Consider the following 12516-nt stretch of genomic DNA (forward strand, 5'->3'; position numbering starts at 1 on the left):
GTGCTTGAGAGGCCAAGGCAGGAAAATCATGAGTTTGAGGCCAACCTTACTGCCAATAAAAGGAAATGTGCCAAAAGAAGTAGGGAAAGTAGCAGGTAGTAAAGCTGAAAATATAAACTAGAACACTCTAAGAGGGTCTACATGTAAGAAAGATCCATAGCATGTAGTGAGACTGGCAGTTTAGGCAAAACAAAACACAACAAACCCACCAACCAACCTCTGGCAAAAGTAGAGGACAGTTTAAGGCAAGAATCCTAATTAAAACACTCATGCACTAACATTCAAGGAGACCAAAACGGTAGTATTAGAGCTATAACTAATTAACAATTGGGTAAAGAACTAGAGAACTTAAAAAAAAAAAAACAAGGAAGGTTAAAATACTTTTCATATAGGAAATGAGAAAGGGCTCCCAAACTTGTGACTGTGCAAATGCTAATGCTGAAGAGTAAACCAGAAAATGGTGTTTTACAATTTCTACTCTGAACATGCAAGGACCAACCAGACAAAAATAAAAGGCACCCAAAGTAAAAAGAAATTCTGTTCACAGATGGCATCATATATGAAGAAAACTGAAGATTCTACTGAACTGTTAAAAACTGAACCAATAAAATCAGCTGAAAAAATTCAACACTTAATAATAAATGACACAAAAAGGAAGTAAGACAATTCCAGTTATAGTCATGTATGTACACATGCACGAACACACACAATAATCTAGTGCCCTTGCCAAGCATATATAAGGCCCTGAGTTAAGTTTTAAGCACATTAGAAAAATAAGTCTACCACAAAACTGAAACACACACACACACACACACACAAAGGTACATTACAAGATATCAATGTAAGAACATCAGAAACATTTCAATGCATAGGTACACTGATGTTCACATAGTAACAAAAATTACCCAATGACCGATTTCTTCATTTTCCAATTTTTAATGCTGTGTTACTCAAGAATAAATTTAAATGACATTAACAAAAATCTATACTTTGAAAATCACTCAGGGGAAAAAAAAAAAAAAAAAAAAAAAAAAGAACTAGGCAATACTGGTGCACACCTTTAATGCCAGCACTCAGGAGGTATAGAAAGGCGGATGGATCTGCGTTTGAGATCAGCCAGTGTGGTGACTCACATCTGTAATCACAATAGTCAACAGGAGAGGAGATACTGCAAAGTTCAAAACCAGCTCATCTATATAGCAAGCTCCAAGTTAGCCAGAACACAGCCTTTAAAGCCCATTTCAAGACCCCAAAAGAACCAGGCATAGTGGCCCACACTTTTAATCCAGTACTCAGGAGGCAGAGAGGCAGTGAACCCAAGTCCAGCCTGGTTCCAGGCCAGCCTAATGAGACCCTGTCTCAAAAACTTAAAAGAAAAAAAAAGAGTAAATAGAAAGACGTCCTGTATTTATAGACTAAAAGAGTTAAGATTTTCAAGAAAAAAAAATGATACTACTCAAACTAAGTCAATGCAATCTTTCAAGATCACAGCAAGCACCCCCAAAAATAAATAAATAAATGACCACAAAGATCAAGACTGCTTGCTGCTCAGGCAAGATGACTGAGTCCACAGAACTATAAGGCAGCTCACAACCACTTGCCCCACCAATTCCAAGGGATTTGACACCCTCTGGCCTCAGATGTCACCTGCATGTAAGCTCACACACATACACATAAGTAAATATAAAGTAAATAAATCTAAAACATTAAAAAGAATCACTAAAAGCCCATTTCAATATCAATACAGAATCTCAAGAGACCTAGAATAATCAGTATAACATTGAGAAAGGAAAAAAGAATTTGTGTCCAAAATTTGATGCAAACATACATTACTCAAAATGGTGTTGGTGGGAGAAATGGCTCATAGCCTTAGAGTCAAGATTATTCAAATGGGGAGGGTAAAGATGACTCTTTTCAACAAATACTAAGAAAAATTAGGTATCTGCATACAGACAAATGAAGCTGAACCCAAATCTTACTATATACACAAAATAAAACTGTTGACACTGGATTCTGCAATACTGGAGTAGAGGGATAAGATATCAAAAGTATAGACAAGAATGAAAAGACAACCTACAAAATGTTAAGAAAATATCTGGAAAGTATTGGTAAGGGATTAATGTCTAGAATACATTAAAGAAATCCAACTAAATGCAACAAAATGAATAGCTATTTTTTTAAAAAATGGCAAATAAAAGACATTTCTCCTAGCCTTTAATCCCAGCACTCGGGAGGCAGAGGCAGGAGGATCACCGTGAGTTCGAAGCCAGTTGGTCTACAGAGCTAGTTTCAGGACAGGCTCCAAAGGCAATACAGAGAAACCCTGTCTCGAAAAAACAAAAACAACAACAAAAAGACATTTCTCCAAAGACGTACAATAAGCATGAACAAAAAGGGGGCTCACTCTCAATAATCACTCTTTTCCTGCCTCTGCCTCAAAAGCAGTATTCAGCGTTGTAAAATATTTCTGCCACAAGGTGGAGACAATCTGATAGCAGGAATATTGGTTACTGAAATAGGAGCAAGGACAAACTTTCCATGCTAATGGAAAGCTTCAGTTCTAGGGTGAACTAAGGCTAAACACTTTAGCTGAAGATCCAGTTTCCTTATTTATAAATTTATATTAAGTAGCCTCAAAAGCATTAATGTGCTAAGGAACAGAATTTGCCTATTTCTCCTAAGCTAACAATTTTTTTCAGCTTGAATACCCAAACCATTATTACAAGCTTTACCTTCCATCTTTCTTTCCAAAGAAGCCCAAAGTAAGTGAATAATGCATTAATCTATACCCAGAAGTCAAGCACAGTGGCTCACACCTGTAATCCAAGTTCAGGAGAGTTAAGAGAAGAAGGAGTTCAGGAATAGCCATAGCAACCCAACATATGAAGTTCAAGGCCAACCTGGGCTAAATAAAATATGTATGCATAGAACATTTAAGTCATAACCAAGGCTTTCCACATGTTTCCCCTTTTGAACAAGTCCTATACTTCCCCAGGTCTATCTACATTTCTGTTTAAAGCAATGAGTTAGTCATGAAGTTTACCTCAATTGTTAAGTGCCCTTAGTGTTACAGATTATATACCTGAATTCTTTGTTTTGCTCCTGTGCAGTTTGGAGAAGTTTTGCCTAATTTGAACCTTGTTTAATTTACTTCATGTTTCTATTCTTTAGACAAGTCATATTCCTTACCCTGGTACTTCACCTCCCAGTTCTCATCTGCTAGTAAGACTATTTTTCTTTTTAATGTAGGCCAGGCAGTGGTGGCACATGCTTTTAATCCCTGCACTTGGAAGAGGCAGGCACATCCCTGAGTTCAAGGCCAACCTGTCTCCAAAAACCAAAAAGATTTTTTTTTTCTCTTCAAAATCAAACTGAACTATTGATCTAGTTCAGCGCCCTACATGCCACAGCAAGAGCCTAAACTTCTGAAAAGAGTATTCCAAAGTTATAATTTCTGGGAAGACTGTGCACTAAGGGGCTAGGAACATAGCTGACTTGGTAGAGTGCTTGTCTAGTATCACAAAGCCCTGACTTTAGTCCCCAGAACTATGCAGAATAGGTAGTAGCAACACCAGTAATCTTAGGTGGGAGATATCCAAATCCACCAAATAAAAATTTAACAAGGCAGAAAAATATACTCACTATTCCATGTTTCTAGAAATGGAATAGCTTGCAGAAAGTTATGTCTATAATAAGAGAATAACCTAAGCTGGACATGGTGGTGCATGCCTTTAATCCGAGGCAGGGGGAGGTAGACCTCTGAGTTTGAGGTCAGCCTAGACTATATAGAGAAACCAACCCTATCTGGAAAAACCAGTAATAATAATAAAAACAATAAAGTAACCTAAAAAACACTTCAATTAAAAAAGCTAAGGGGGAAAATAGACCTTTTGGAAAGATAAAAGTCATATTTTTAAGACCATAATCTCAATCTAGGGAATAATGTTACTACTAAGTAAACCAAATATGGCCTGTGATCCCTGCACTCATGAGGCTGTCAGGGTTCTGAAGCCAGCATGGGTTACAGGCAATTGTTACAGTTAATATTTGCACTGCTTACCACTTTATTAGAAATCCCACTTAATTCTAAGAGTTTCAAGAATATTATTACTGCCTTCACTTAATAAGAAATGGATGTGTAATAAGGACTCCGATAACATAAAGGACTTATTTGTCTCCCGTAATTTCAGAGGCATGATTCAATCTTTGTCCTAACCATTAAACCCAACATGACTACCATGGTAATAATGTCATTAACATAAATGTTTGCTGCAAGAAGGAATTTTTTTAAATCACTAAAAATAACAAGGTTCTTGAGTTTGAGGCCAGCCTGGGATACACATCAAGTTCCAGACAGACCAACATGGACTACTGAGTGTGACCCTGTCTCAAAATAGCAACAACAAGAAGTGTCCACTCAGCAGAAGCACCTCCAAGTTGTAAAGGCAGATAAAAGCCAAGTACTTAATCATTAAAAAAGAACCAAAACATTTAAAAACCAAATCCAAGAATCTGAGGTTTGTCTAAGCTCACAAAAGCAGAAAAAATTCTGACAGCTGATAGACTAAAACTGTGATTTTAACATCAATACACAGGTCTAAACCTCTATGAAATGAGGTTTCAAACCTTCCTAATGCTGAAACCTTTAACACCATTTCTCGTATATGGTGACCCCAAACATAAAATTATTTTGTCACTACTTCATAACTGTCATTTTGCTGCTGTTATGAATAGTAACATAAATAACTGACATGTAGGATAACTGATATGTAACCACCAAAGCGCTGAGCCCCACAGGTTATGGTTTAAAGTGCTGTGGAAATAATGCCAGAAGCTCTATTAGTGTATATGCCTATGTATATGAAGTGTATGTACATTTGTGATGCAAAGCTCTATATAAATCAATTAGGTGTGTTTTTGGTACTGCCGCAGGGACAAAACACTGATGCACATTAGGCAAGAGACCTCCCAATGACTAACATGCCCAGGCCAGGCTTTTAATCTTTTTTTCCTTCTATTTTATTATTATTTTTTTTAACAAAGACTCTTACTAGGTAGCCCAGGTTAGCCATTTATGCTACAATGCCCAGAGAAGTTTTATAATCTTTTTCTTTCTTTCTTTCTTTCTTTTTTTTTTTTTTTTTGAGAAAGGAGTTTCTTTCTCTGTATAACTGCCATGACTGTCCTGGAGCTTAAGTCTGTATAGCCTTGAACTCAGAAATCTGCCTGCCTCTGCCTCCTGAGTGCTGAGATTAAAGGCATATGCTACCACTGCCAGAAGTTTTGTGATCTGGACAGAGTTCTTTAAGTCAGGTGTGGTAATGTACACCTTTAAGGCCAGCACCCAGGAGGCAGAGGCAGGTGGATCTCTGTGAACTCAAGGCCAGCCTGCTCTACACAGTAAGTTCCTGGACAGTCAGGGAGGGCTCCAAAACCATAAACAAAACTTTAAAAGAGAAAACTATATACAACAATACTATAATGAAAATTTTATGGGGGCTGAAACAATGGCTCAGCAGTGGAGAGCACTACTTAACTCCTCTTGCAAGACTCACATTCAGTTCCCTGAACCCACATAGCAGCTCACAACCAACCATAACTCCAGTTCCAAGATACCCAATGTCTTCGGACCTCTATAAGCACCACTCATGTACTTATACCCGCATGGTATACATATTCACAAAGAGAAACCCTGTGGGGGCTGGGGGAGACAAAAACAAAAAAGAAGGAAGAAGAAAGAGGTAAGTCTTTGGGGAAGGGCAATTAAAAATTGCTCCCGGTTCTGAAATATAGCCAAACAGAAATCTAAAGTTGCTTTTCTATTATTTGCTGGTGCTATAACTACTTCAATGAACTAAAGTGAACTCTAACATCCAGAAAAACTAACTGCCCAAACTATTTTTGAATGACCTTGGTAGGAGGAAACTTGTCTGCAACAGTTTATTCCCATTATCCACTAAACAATAAATTACCCAAACACCTATATACACAGTACAAGGAAACAAAGTTTTTATAATTTCAATGAATAAAACACAAAATACTAAATAATTATGTGACAAAACTGAGATTGTTCACAAAAACAGCTTCCATAGGAGATGATAGACATAGAAAATAAAGGATTTGATTAGAACATAAGATAAAAACAATACTAGTCATTAAACTTAGCTAAGCAGAGGAACTGAGAACCAGCAGCTACGGCTTTTGGGCTCCCAAAACACATCACTCATCTGTTACTGCATTTAAATACTGTACAATGGTTTTATTTGTCATGCCCACTTAAACTGAACCCTTTAAGGACAGAGTCCTTTATGTATTTTTCTATTTCTAATTCCTACCAAAATGGTCTGACACAACAGAAAATGATAAATGTTTTTGAAAGGGAAGATAAGGGCATGGTTTCCTATTAAAATTATTGTATTTTATCATGTATTATTCGTGCAAGTCTTTTTATTCACTGTAGCTCAATTCTAAAATGACTCTACTAAACTACAATTATGGTGAGAATAAAATTATTCACCCAAATTTCATGATTCTTCTGTCAGTAGGGTTTATTAGGTTTTGCTGTTAAAGTAGAATAGTGATTGGAAAACAGGAAAATGTGCCTCTTTTAGGCTGCTGTTAAGCCAGTCCCTAGTCAAGGTGGCAGTAACTAGGTCTAGTCTCCAGCATCTTTGGGTACTTTCAAAACCAGCCATCATACATCCTCTACAAAATCTAGCAACAGCTCCATGGACCCTCTTCTCAGACCTCATAAGAAAGCCCAGCAGTAGTGACTCACACCTTTAATCCCAGCACTCAGAAGGCAGAGGCAGGTGGATCTCTGTGAGTTTGAGGCCAACCCGGACTACACAGCCAGTACCAGGACAGGCTCCAAAGCTACACAGAGAAACCCTATTTCAAAAAACAACAACAACAACAAAAGGCCTCATAAGGTTTAACTACTGTTGGCATTTCCTTTTCGCTTTTATAACCAACTTCCCAATATTAAATATGTTGTTCTTACTGGTTTGTTTTCTTTTCTGGAACTTGGTACACTGCTAGACAGTGAATTTTTAAATGTGTATATGGGTGTTTTCCCTATATGTATGTGTGTAATTCAGTACTGGCAGAAGACAGAACAGGGTGTCAAATCTGCTGGGACCGGGAGCTACACCCTGTTTATAATCTACCCTATGAGTCTGGGAATCCAACCTGAGTCCTCTAGAAGCAGTCCTAACTGCTGTCTTCTGAGATACCTTGCTGCTTCAATAAATTTGAGGTTATTTTTATAAAATCCATTTTGCAAAGGCTAACTTGAATTCAGTCATGCTTCTGTTAAGATGAAGCATAAAAGCCACTGAACTTTTGTTTTTGTGATCCAAGCTATCCAGCTTTGAAATAAAAAACAAAAAATAATTTAAATAGTGCAGAATATTTCAAACACATATACCCCCCTTTTTTTTTAACTACAACACATAATCAAAGATATCTGACATGACATGGTAGAGTTATCTATTCCCCATTGGTCTCAATCTAAGTGTGACATAATACTGCTAAATGTGTGTGTGGGGGGGGTTGTTTTGTTGGGATTTTTTGTTTTTTGTTTTTTGTTTTTTTTTTTTGGCGCCATTCAGGTCCAGACATGCCCCGTGTAGTTTATTGAAAGATCTAGCAATCTGCTCCAGCACTGATGCAGGCCTTAGCTGACTGGACTGGTCACTTTCAAGCTGGTTTTCTCAGTGCTGGGGACTAAGTCCAGGTCCTGAACAACACTAAACAAAATCCCCTCTGCTTAACTATGCTCCTGGCTCCAAGCATAAGTCTTACAATTTACACACTGACTTTGAATTTTAACTTCTTCATATAAAAACTCCACCACTAAGGGCATGGTAGCCCAGACCTTTATTCCCAGCACTCAGGAGGCAAAGACAAATGGATCTTTGTGAGTTCCAGGACTACATAGTGAGACCCTGTCTCAAAAGTAAAAATAAAAACCCAACTCCACTCTACAACATAGAGAAAAGAAAGCTTCTCTGGCGGGCCCATTAAGCCACAAGTCTGTTGAAAGCAAAGACATTTTAAATCTGCCTGTTGTTACTTCACTTTATTAGCATGCCTTCACTAACTTCAACCTGAAGTTAACTTTTAAAGTAATTATTCACTATTATATTTAATACACATTAACTAACCTTTAAAATTTTAAGGAATGGCAGCTATGTACAAGCAATTCATTCTCAAAATGTGTGAAGGCAACAGGAATCTTTCTTGGGATTTCCAGTGGCACAAAGTGGCTCAACGTCCAATAGGACATAATACTAGACCCATCCATACTAATCCACTTCGGCTGCCAAACACCCACAAAGCTTTAAAAAAGAATTGAGAACATGGCTAATTCTATTGGAGTTTCTCTTCTCAGAACAAAACTTCTTAGCATCTACAATCAGGGACTCATTACCTAGCTAGCCCTTGCCTCTGAACAAAGTACAGCTAGTTTCTAATTAATGAGTCTCATTACATGGGTCTCATTACAAATTCACCTAGGTGAAACCAAACGTACTCCACATGCATGCATACACACACACACACACACACACACACACACACACACACACACACACACACGATACCAAAGACCCACAGAATCCAAGGTCCATCAGTGTCCACCCTTCCCTTGGGGAGCTGGGTTGTTCACTATGCAATCCAGTCTGGCCTGGAACTCAGAGACTGCTTAAGTACTTAAGGCATGAGCCACCACATCCAACTGAATGCCCAGCCTTTTAACACTGTGACAAGGTGCTGTCATCTACAAATTTTCGGGATCCCATTCTTAGCTATCCTGGAATCCATGTGACCTAGGCAGCAGGTTGGGCACTCATGAACGCTGAGATTAAAGGTCTTTAGACCCTTAGGAAATGTACTGAGTGCTAAGGTACCTTTATACTCAAACTACTCCAACTCAAATGCAAATTGTCTAGAAGCTACTAAAATTTCAGACAACTAAAGGCAAGAAATCAAGCAACCAATGTCTGATGGTGTTTATCTTTCACAATGTCTAACACTAATTAAAAATAAGCAGGTGGTTTGTATGTTTGCAGAGTATCCACAACCTCAAGTATTTTTCCTCTTTACATTACAAACTGGGGCTAGTAGTAAAACTGGGTAGTAAAACTAGCATGGGGGCAAGTACTGCTAAGAGACCCAAAAAGTATTATGCTATGGCATACACCTATAATATACCTAAAGGGCTCATACCTATAATCCCAGCAGGACTTCCAGAAGTCCAGGGAAAGCCTAGGTTTCAGAATAAGATCCCACCTCAAACTATAATACATTTTTTTTTATTCTCCAGAATTTAGAGTCATTCCAGAACTACAAAGTCTTTTTAAGTCATACTAGAAACACTCCCATAATTTAACAAAGCACCTTTTTTGTTGTTTCTCTGTGTATCCCAGGCTGGCCTTGAACTTAGATATCTGCCCACACCTGCCTCCTGAATACTGGGATTGTATCACCACGGCCCCAACAAAGTAAGTACATTTTAATGTGAACTCATTTCTTTTGTTAGAAGGACGTATTCATCTTTGCCAATATATAGAAATTAAACTGTCCCTGAAACATCTGGTTATATATTACTGGTTAGACATGAATCACCTTTATTACAAAACTGCATAATACGAACACAAATCGTAAGTAAATCACATTAACGGGTACAGAGCTGACATCAGAAATCTAAGATCAGTAACAGATTAATGAAATTCCAAACATGTTTGCTGAAGCATATATATATATATATATAGTCTCTATATACTTCACCCTAGGCACTGTCCTAATAAAGCCAACCACAAAGCCCACTAAATGACCAGCATCTTGCTTGTCTGTACAGTCTATGTCATTATTACTTGTTCCAATTAGAGGTGTCCTGTGCAGCACATTTGAGGACCATGTTTCAAATACAAAGACTAGAAGGAATCAGCCAATTATCCTTCATAGCATCATCTTCTGGAGGCTTGGTTTTTGCTAAGCCGTTTGTTTGAGGTAGTCTCAGAGCCCATACTGGGCTTATGTAGCCAGGGATGACCTTAATTCCTGACCATCCTGTCTCCACTCCTAAAGACTAGGGCACAGCTATATGTCTAAGCTTGTCACATTAATTTGTCAAGTGTTCTTTTACACGGGTGATTTAGAGAAATTACTAAAGAAAACTTATAAAAAGTAAAAAGCTGTATTTGCTGTGGTACCCCTAAAAACTGGAACATTACATGGTTTCCAATTATTTCACTAAATAGTGGATTAGGTGTATCTTCAAAGACTTTAATGAAAGATACCTGTTGATTGTGACAAGTAGAAACTTCAGAGGGCAAAGAGGTATATCCATCTAGGAGTAATACTGCTGCCATTTAGGTTCTTTATAAATCAAAGGTTCAAATTTCAATTTAAGACACAAAATGAAAGCCAGTTATGGTGTGCCTTGAACTACATACCAAGTATGAAGCCAGCTTGCCTGGACTATACAGAATGGGTTGCCGTCGGAAAAAAAAATCCCAAGACCTAACATCAATCTGAATCATTAAAAATAATTTTAAAAAATCCCATTAGCTACCAAGTACACTAAGCACTCCAGCTGATCATCTCGGAACTACCAAAAATAAATTATTTAATGCAAATGGCTCATGGTGCTTTTAATAATCAGCTTAAATTACTAACATTATACCTCCCTTTATTTCAAAAGAACCGCATACTACTAAAAATGTTTGATGCACATCTTAAGATTTTTCACACACGGAATAAGAAGTCTGACATTTTCACAACACATTTCAAGGCATACAAACTTCTGACAGTCCTCTCAAAAGACACCCAAAGGGAGTTCGGCTTCGGGGACATGAACCGGTTATTTGTTTTAATGAACAAAATAATCAGAATGAACCTCAAAGTTTGCAAGACCAATTTTTTTTCTTTCTTTCTTCCTTTTTTTTTTTTTTTTTTTTTTTTTTTTAACCAACAGTATCTCTGCGACTACGAAGGCGACTTCTACAGAAGCAGGGAAAGGATCCTAACAACTAAGACCAGGGCTGGGGAGTCGACAGAGAAATCAAAGATATCGGCACAAGCGTCCCGGGTTCAAAACGCCAAGCTGCCAGAAAAACAGTCCCAGCCGCCTCCTCCACCCCCTCCCCCGACGCCGCCTCTGGGGATGAGCCCGCGGCTCCCGAAGGCAGCAACAGATACTCCGGGGCAGGGAGCGGCTCTCCAGGAATGTGGGGCCGGGAGGGGGTCCCTAGACCACCCCGACCCCAAGAACCGACAGACGGAGGGCTGTCGGCCCCAGGCGCCCCGCCCCGCCCCCACGGCGCGGACCTCCAGGTCCCGCGGGGAAGCCCGGGGGGAAGTTCGCGATCACTCCGGAGCCGCCCGTGAGGCCCCGGCAGCCGGGGCGGCGAGGGCGGCGCGGATGCGCTCCGCGGGAAGGGCTCCCGACGCCTCGGCAGCCCGGTGCTCACGGGTCGCGAACAATGAGCCCTCCCGGGCGGGCCGCGAGCGGCCGAGCGAGCCGCCGGGGGCGGCGACGCCATCGCCTCACGGCCCCCTCGCGGCCCGCGGACACACACACACACCCCCAGCCCCGGCGCCGCTCGGGCCTCGGCCCGCCCGCGACCCCCCGACTGCCGCAGCTCACCGCCCTCGCACCCGTCGTCGTCCCGCCCGCCCGGCTCACCGGCTCCTGCCCCAGCCCGGGGCTCCTCTGGCCGCGGCCGGAGCGAGACTCGAGGATCAACCGCCGGCGCCGACGCACAATATGGCGAGCCTCGGCTTCCGCAATGGAGCTCGGGAAATACAACAGGGGCCGCTCAATATTCATGAGAGACTGGGGGGGAAGCCGGCTCGGCCGGAGCTGCGGGGAGGGCGGGAAGGAGCGAGCAAGCGAGGAGGCGGAGGCGCGGGACGCGGACGTGCACCGCGCGGGGAGGCCCCCGGCGTAGGAGAGGGGGCGTGCCTCGTGCAGGCCCCGACCGCCAGGCGCCGCCAGGCCCCGCCCACACTCTGGCCCCGCCCCCGCCCGCGGCCACGCCACGCCAGGCACCCCCAGCGCCGGCGCAGCCCCCAGCCAGAGTGTGCTGACTTGGGCGCCTCCTTTCTGTCTGCTTTTCCAATCCTGGAGCCTTCCTGTGCCTGCCTGGGCCCACAGGTTGGGCCTTCCTGCCCGCCGGTGAGGTTTTAGGCTTGGACGGCTAACCCCTGACTTCGTCCTCTTACACATCCCAGCACTAGAAATCCTAACGATTTCAGCTGCATAACTTTCCGGACTTTGGCTCTCCTGAATCCCAGCCTAACAGATACTTCATCCTTGACGAGTAAATCAGCAAGATCTAAGGAAAGTGACCTTCAGCTCTGGCCCTGTATGGTTGGGAGCCTGTTTCTAGGTTCCTACAGATCCCCTTTGCTGCTGTTCATGTCAACTTTCTCAAGTATTGAGTATTAATTATCTTATGAACTTGAAGTTGAGAATTTAAGTAGTTATGCATAACTAGTCATCATTAC

At 41.1% G+C, this 12516-nt stretch overlaps 1 protein-coding gene across 1 annotated transcript in view; it reads right to left on the reverse strand.

Annotated features, from left to right (window-relative positions):
• The window catches only part of Rnf2 (ring finger protein 2), a 28887-nt gene extending 17032 nt beyond the window's left edge, over positions 1-11855 (reverse strand). The window contains exon 1 of the mRNA XM_051185961.1: positions 11693-11855. The gene's annotated coding sequence lies outside the window, so the exon portion shown is untranslated. The remainder of the gene's footprint in view (positions 1-11692) is intronic.
• Between the last annotated feature and the right edge of the window lie 661 nt (positions 11856-12516).

Source organism: Phodopus roborovskii, unplaced genomic scaffold (assembly GCF_943737965.1).
Source record: "Phodopus roborovskii unplaced genomic scaffold, PHOROB, whole genome shotgun sequence".
Lineage (NCBI taxonomy): Eukaryota > Metazoa > Chordata > Mammalia > Rodentia > Cricetidae > Phodopus > Phodopus roborovskii.